Source organism: Plectropomus leopardus, chromosome 13 (genome assembly GCF_026936395.1).
Source record: "Plectropomus leopardus strain MGB_pleo_1.0 chromosome 13, ASM2693639v1, whole genome shotgun sequence".
Taxonomy (NCBI): Eukaryota; Metazoa; Chordata; class Actinopteri; order Perciformes; family Serranidae; genus Plectropomus; species Plectropomus leopardus.
This window is the reverse complement of record NC_142188.1, coordinates 33,794,851-33,803,359: the sequence shown is the minus strand read 5'-3', so window position 1 is coordinate 33,803,359 and position 8,509 is coordinate 33,794,851.

Genomic DNA, 8,509 nt, shown 5'->3' with positions numbered 1-8,509 from the left:
AAGAAAAAACAAATATGTTATCTCTTTCTTGGGGTCATATTCTTTTTTGTTGTTGTTTTGTTTTGTTTATTTATTTGGCTCATTTTCTGTTCTTATTTTCTTTTAACTGTTTAAAAATGTTCTTACTGTTGAGCCGCTTTTTGCCAATGTTTTGAAACAAATCCTGCCAATTTGCTCAGGGATCACAGGATTTCTAGCACAGTGTATGTTTGTGGCTGTGCTGTTTGAAACAAACAGCTAAATGTCTTAGCCCTTCATATATTATTTTATAGCTGAAGAACTCTGCTGATCTTTTAAAATTCTGATTCTCAGCTACATCCAATATCAAACTACAACAGTTTCAAGGCTCAGCTAAATGTGAATCAAAGTGAAAAGCATTAATGTGCAAAAACTGCCATATGAGCCTTTTATGCAGTAAATTATTTGCATCCATCTTTGTCAGTGGACCTCTGTCAAAGGAGGTTTGTGTTGCAAGTGCAAAGCTCTGATTGGTATATCTGTACGGCAGGGTCCCATCAAAGTGGTGGAGCTTGATTTGCCACATGCTGATGATGCTTCTGAGATGAGGAGGATTTTAGGAATCAAATAGGTCTATTAACCCAAACCCCCACTGATGTGTTCAGTTGTTATATTATTTCTTTGCTCGATATCACACATGACAGTTTGCCTCAGAGGACATTACAGCATACAACATCCCTCTGTCCTTAGATCTTCACAGCAGATGAAGAAAAACTCCCCCAAAAAAACTTTAATGGGGAAAAAAAATGGTACAAACCTCAGGAAGAGCAACTGAGGAGGAATCCCTCTTTAAGGATGCACAGACATGCATGTCATGTTTACAGAACAGATGGACACAATAAAATAACAGTAATCCATATGATAAAATGATACATAGAGAAAGAGAGAGAGAGATTCACAGCAACAACAATAGTAACAGTAATGACTATAAAATATGAACATTGGTAAATTTAGTTTCTGATATATATTTAGTATACATATGTTACATATATAATTTATACTGTAGCATATGTTTATGATGATACTAATTATAATATTTTTATAATAACAGTGGAACTATGACTGATAATAAAGTCTGTAGTAGTAGGCATCAGTCAGGACCATGCCATCAGCACAACCACGGCCCACGATCCAGGCACACATGTGACCTAGGAAAACTAAGAGACAAGGGAGCATAAATGCTCTGTAGAAGAAGCTGAGTCAGTGATATGCAGTTATATGACATGATTGGTTGCAGATGAAGAGGAGTGAGAGAGAAGGAGAGAGAGAGAAGGAGAAAGGAGCTCAGTGTATCGTAACAAATCCTATATCCTATATCAGCCCAACTAGGGGCTGATCCAAGGCAAGCCTGAGCCAGCCCCAACTATAAGCTTTATCAAAGAGGACAACTGTTTCTCTCCAGAAGCTTTGCCACATGAGATATGAACTGTTGTTTTAGTGCAGCCCGTATTATTGGCATGTGTTGACATTTTTTGAGACCGGCCGAAGTTTAAACATGGCTGAGAAAGTTTGTGCTGTTTCTCTGGCCTGCTGATGAGACTGATCTCTGTGTCACTACCACTGCTACTTCTCAATGATACTTGAGATTTGGAGTTGAATGTTAGCTGCAGTCCTCTTCCTCTGGTTGGTCTCAGTGCAGCCAAAGGATGGAGGAAACAAGAATATGACTTGTTGGGTAGAGTTACAGTAAACAAGAATTTCTTTGAAAGTATAAACCTCTAAAAGTACACAGTGTGTGAAGCGTGTGTATATGTAAGATGCACGTAAAGGCTTGTGATTGTTTTCTTTGTAAATAACTATCTGTCATTGAAATAAGACATATGGGTATGACACAGCATAAAGTGTGAGAGTGGGGAATAGTTTTGTTATTAGTCTTGTTTCTTCTGTATTTGGCTGTATCATTTCCTTAAGAAGAAGAATGTTTACAGCGCCCTAAACTGTGCCAAATAGAGTTATATGTACTTGGGATAACAGATGTCAAGATAATTTAAGTATATTAAAGAACAATTTATTTATATGAAAAAGAAAATAAAAGTACCAGCACCTACATATACTGCTGTGATTCTGCCACACATTAGATTACCTGCACAGGATGGATACAGTGTATACACTGTGTGCATATGGTCACTTTAAGGCACATTTATAAAAGCATAAATAGAAAAATAAATACACCAAATATAAATACAAAAAAATTATTTAAGAAAATAAACAAATAAATAAAGATAGATAAATATGCAAAATAAAAAAATAAACAAATGCAAAATAAATCAAATATCTTGCAAAATTATTATAGAGTAAAAACAGTTGAAAAAAAATATTCAGGAGACAATGTTTGTGTTTACTTTCACCCCCTAAACCCAAACATTAACCACCTATCTGAACTGGGCTGTAACTGTATGTTTTGCCTCTAAGACATGTCAAGTCATGTCAGACACTCTGAGTTGAATTTCCTGGAATGTAACAGAAATGGTTCCCAGATTTCCAAGAAGATTTCCAGTTTCTTGTTTGTCTTCTAAGTGAGGCGTTGGAAGAAATCAGATTCCACAAGGCTGAGAAACCATTTCCAATTCAGTTTGGAGGATCACTCTTTCTCCAGCATCTGAGTCTGACCCTGTCAGCAGTGGTTATGGTACTTTTAGCCATTTCAAATATTTTTATCATCTGATATTTTTTTGCAGTGTTCAAGAGGCATAGACTTAGGTGGTTTTGTTCTCTGTTTTCAAAATCCAGATGTGATGGATATTTTCCTCTACAGCAGGAAACAGATGTTATTGTGATATGAAGCACATGGTATGTTTGTTTTCATATTTTAGGCTGTTAATTGTTTCATTTGTTTTTGATAAAGTAACCCATTCCCTTTATTTAAAGGAGAGTTGCCTCATGTACATTGTTCCTGGACACTAAATGTGTTAGCTTGCTCTCCTGTCATGATTTTTCAACTTTAACCCTTTGAAAACTGTATCAACATCACCTTTCAGTTATATGTTCAGTCACCTTTCACAAATATTTAAACCTTTGAAATGTATGCAAATTGCTTTGTTTCCTTTAAAAACATGGGGAAAAGGCAATGAGCAAATTGGCACAAAATGTCCCACAAACTGCAAGAAATAAGTAGAATTTTAAAAAGTCAAGGGAAAAAATTGTCATGAAAACTATATTTCCAAGTAACATCATCAAAAAATTGAAAATTGTTCTACAAAATCAAAATAATTTTCAAGACTTTTTCACAAGTCAGTTTTGTTTATTTGTTTTTTTACTTTCCATTTTGTGTGTCCTTTTTGTTTTTCTCGTAGGCTACTTGATTTTTGCTAAATTTGGGGTCATTTCCAATTCAGTTGCTTTTTGCCCTCTTGTAGTGACTTTGAAAGAAATCAAGCCCATTTTCCCGGGTTTCAAAGGGTTAAATGTCCTGTGATGGTGCGTTCAAATACCGCAGTCTACTCACCCTAACAAAAGTATATGGTCAAAGACACTGTCTGTCCGCTGTAGGCAACTTATGGAAAATATCAATACAAGTATTGACACTCAGAGCCTACTGATCACCAGTCCTCACGCACACACGCGCCCAGCGGGCTGCAGCCCTCTGAGTTTGCATTATTTGGAAGGCCTTAACCCCGCCGTCTTTCATTATACTGAGTGTCAACTTATTACCAGGCAGTGAATTGGATTCACAAACATCCAATCTCACCACTGATACCCACAAGGCCATGCGGCATTCCTAACTTTATAAGTGTTTGTCAATAAAAAGGGCGAGCATAATGACACGAGAAAGTTCTGAAAATCTTTTCCGTTTTGTCCCCATTGTCATTCAAGGTGTTGTTCTATAATAATAATGATACTAATAATAACTATAATAAAAATGGTGAACCCATCCGAAGGTTTTCAACGGAAGACGAAATGCGAGAAATTGCAATCATTAATTTATTAATGAAATAATTCCCTTCGTCCTCCAGTTTGTGGCGGATTCACAGACACTTGCGGTGAAAATGCACGAGCTGAACTTCTGAACTGTCCGTGACCTGAATCGTCGGGAGGAGGCAAACACACAGCCAGCATCAACCCCTGACGTTCACATCCTACTGAAGACATATTAAACAGTTCCTTCTCTCTCTCTCTCTTGCTAACACACACCGGCCGTGTATTGTTTCACTCCTCCGGGCTCATGGACGTTTTTATTCACTATTATTGTAAATCAATGAGGGTTATCTTATTAATTTATTTTGCAGTTAACCATTTCCTAATTTGGAAAATCCTGGTACCCACAGAGTCTTTCTTTGGAATTGAGCCACGTTTAATTTTATCAAAATGTTGAATTTAGTCTCCGGCGACTGGCTTCTATTTTATTTTATTTTTTTAAATCGAGGTTAGATTATAGATAGATTAGATTGGATAGATATAATATTTATTCACTCTTTGAATTAGTCAAAGTGAAGACTGGACAAGCACCGGTATATCCACAGACGTGACATGCAGTGGGCCTGTGGCTGTAGCTCGTGCCGGGTGTGAGGCAGCGTGTCAGCAGCAGCAGAGCGCGGAGCGGGAGCGCAGAACCGCGCGGATCCGTTCCCCACAAAGAAACCCAAAGATCAGCGAGTCAAGGGCTCTTTCATGAACACAGAATGTGAGCTTTCTGGTTGAACTCTGCAGATTGTAAACAGAAAAACACACCTGTCGCTGCCTCTTACAGGAGACAGCAGCCGACTTCCAAATTCTGTCCAGTCACTTCATAAAAATCTTCAGATTTTAGTCTTCAAAATTAACACCCAGGCTGGTTTGTTCTGCGAGTCTACAATTATTTTCCCAGTGTAAATCCCCCAATCTTCAAAAAAAAAAAAAAAAAAAGCTGAAATCGCGCAATGCCCAAACAGAAAATTAATTTTTTTTTTAAAATTAGGCAACTCAGTATGATTTTAAATAAATTTTAAAAAATAAACAAATCATTTAAAATGTTATAAGTTCGCGCTACAGTTTAACACACACCCACACACACCCACACACACACACACAGCTATAGGCTGTTTTATAATAAATTTTATATAAATATTTTATATAAATTATAACACACATTGTAAGTAGAATTTCTGACATTTCAGGCGCGTGCGTTTTGGCCTAAAGTGTTACTCATTATTTTTAGGCTATTCATAAATAATAATGAAACCCTGTAATACAGCGCATGTCATTCAATCAAAACGTTTGTTAAAAAAAATAGATGAAAATGAAGCGCGCGCATCACTAAAACAGGACGCTTTATGTATTCAGTATTATAACAGGCGTATAATCCAATACTATAATATGTTTTGAATGTGTCAGGGTCTGGCTGGGATCAGTCTGGGGGTAGCCGCAAGGTCGCGTGCTCCAAAGCAGGACAGCGTGCACGTGTCTTTAATGTAGCTCACATTTCCGTATTGACACACAGAAATGTCTTTATGCCATGACTCCAGAACGGTGCAGAGGGGCAGCCATGTTTGACACATTATTACTGATCATCAAAACTGCGCATCTTCAGCAGGAAATCACTTCCTGTCGTCCAATGCCAATTACCTCCAAATCTGTCTAATCTGCTCATGTAGTCCCAAACACACTGCATGCACTGACTCACAGTGCACACACTGACTCACCTGACTCACAGTGCACAAACTGACACACAGTGCACATACTGACTCACCTGACACACAGCGCATACACACTGACTCACAGTGCGCACACACTGACACAGCGACTCCAGCATACCTTGAGGATGGATAGGAAATAGTTTAGGCAACTCAGAGTAAAAAACTAAAAGATATCATCGAAACAAAACCACACAGTAAAATCTGACAAATTGATTTTAGTTGAAAAATAAATAAATAAATAAACAGAATAAGTATAGAATATATATAGGCTATGTGTTTGTGTGTGTGTGTGTGTGTGTGTGTGTGTGTGTGTGTGTGTGTGTATTCTGCAAACTAGTATCATATTAGTATTTTGTTAAATGTGTTGACAAAACAGAACTGGCAGATCTCTGAACTTCATCATTGGGAAAATCCTCTTTGTTATGATGAAGTTAAGTCACACTAACTAGGTTTACTGCACACTTAAAAGTAGTCATATTTGCTCCTCTTAAAATGTGAAAAAATATACATAAATGTGTAAAATGCAAACATGTAATTTTGTAAACACTGCTGACAGATATGTTTTTTTAAATTGTATTCAGTCTTTACTTTAAAAGCATACAAATTTATGACATTCAGCTCCCGTGCGATACATGATAATATCTAATGAACAAGTAGCAGCATATGATCCAAAAGAAAGAGGGCAGGTGCTGAGCCCAGAGAGCGTGACACAAACAAATAAAGAGCTGGAGTGTTCAAGCTGTTTATTTGTTGATTTAATCTCTAAAAAAATCACCCTGATGAGCTTTTTGCTTGTTTACATAAATAAATATTTAAAGTTGTCTGGCCAAATAGCCATGAATAAATAACACTGGTAACATCAGTGATGACAGGTTTTATTTTATTTTTTTCATTTGAGTACGTCATCATATGCTTTAATCCCTTGTTAACCCTTTAAGAGCTTTTCAAATTGACTCAATTTCATTTAAATTATGTGTAAATGGGCAGCAAGCAACTCTAGAAATGGCCCAGAGAGGAGCAAGATTTTTGCCAAAAAATTAAAAGAAAATTGCTATAAAATAAGACAAGACTAAAACACACACACACATATATATGTATGTATATATATATATATATGTGTATGTGTGTGTGTGTATATATATATATATATATATATATATATATATATATATATATATATATATATTCCTTTCATAACATTATTTTGAATTTAAAATATAAATTAAGGTAATAGTAAAGAATAGTTTTCTCACAGAATTTCTGGTCATTTTACTTATTCTTGCAATTTGTGGGACATTTCTCACCAAGCTGCTCATAGCTGCCATGTTTTCTAAATAAATCAATTCTTTTTTTTTTCAGGTTTAAAAGGTTTAAATGTGTTTTTAAAGTCTGAACATAGGACAAGAAAAGTGATGCTGATCCAGATTTCAAAGGGTTAAATATATATGCTTACCATCTAATCTTGTGTTTGTATCTGTGTTACCACAGTGTAGATTAGGTCAGGTCACAGTCTGAAAGTTACTGCTGCCACCGCCTGGACGCACAGGAGAAGGCTCGTCTCTTTGTTATCTGGATCTTCTGTCTGTTGGTGAAATCCAACGCGAGTTCAGCAGCTCAGAATGCCTTTTCACAAAGAAAAGACAACAATTACAAGAACTCTCTTCCCATGAATCCTGGATGGTGCAAGCCTTACCAAGAGCAGAAGCAACAGGTCCCGAGCAACAGTTTGAGGCGCAGTCTTTAGCAACATTTTAAAAGAAGGACAAACCCATTCAGGCCTGCCAGAAAGAGACACATTTTAAGATGCAAGATCTTAAAAAGGTGCAGCTTTCAGCCAATGAAGGCAAGCCCCAGCCTCCTCCCGAACACTCTCCTCGTGCATCAGAGGCTATAATAGGGCCATCATTCCATTCTTTTTGTTGTTTTTTTTCCCTCCAGAGGATGGTAGGTGACAACAGCAGGGTGCCTACAGGCTTTAAAAAAAATGCTAGAGCAGCTGCCAAGAAAATGACTCAGTGTGATGGCCAGTTTGGTCTAAGTGTCACAAATGGCATATGAAATTGGGCTGTATGAAAAGTGTTGATAGCTAATTTATCACAGGAAGAACTCTGAATGCCTTTTTTAAAGCGCTGGTGCCCATTGTGGGGGTCCAATAGAAGTCCTTGAGGGGGTTCTGGAGGTCCTCAAAGGGGCTTTCATGGGTGCCCTGGCAAAATAAGGAAAAGATTACATGAAACTGTTTTATCTTCTTTTTACAATAACGTAGAATGGAAGTTTGGCCCAAAGGCTTCCTAAAAGACAGAAGCTTGGTCAAATTTTGGTGTGTTTTATTGATAAAAATGCCAAATTGATGTAAAATAGATAAAATAAATAAATAAATACTCACTAACTCACTACAGTGTATCAGAAAATTCTGTCATACTATTTCTTATCAGCGTGGCTCATTGGCTTAATATTTATCTGTTCAACTCTAATTACTTTGATGTCTTGAAAAAGCATGGGGAGAAGACAGTTAGCAGCTTAACAACACATGGCCCAAAAATTAGCAAGAAATTAGTGAAAAAGTTACAACAAATTATTTGTAAATAAGCAAAAAATAAAAAATAAAATGTACAAACAACAAAAAAATACACATTTTTTTTCTATAACATAATTTTAAATATATAAATAGAACAATCAGAAAAAATAATTTTTAGCAATTTCTTTGCTTTTCTCTGCCTTCCACCTTGTTTCTGAAAGAAATCAAAGCATTTTTTATGAGGTTTTTAAAGGGGTTTAACAGCTTGTAAAAGACATCTGAACACAGCACAACAGAACTGATCCAGGTTTCAAAGGGTTAAAGGAACATGGCTACACAGAGTTTCTCTCCACCTCCTCTT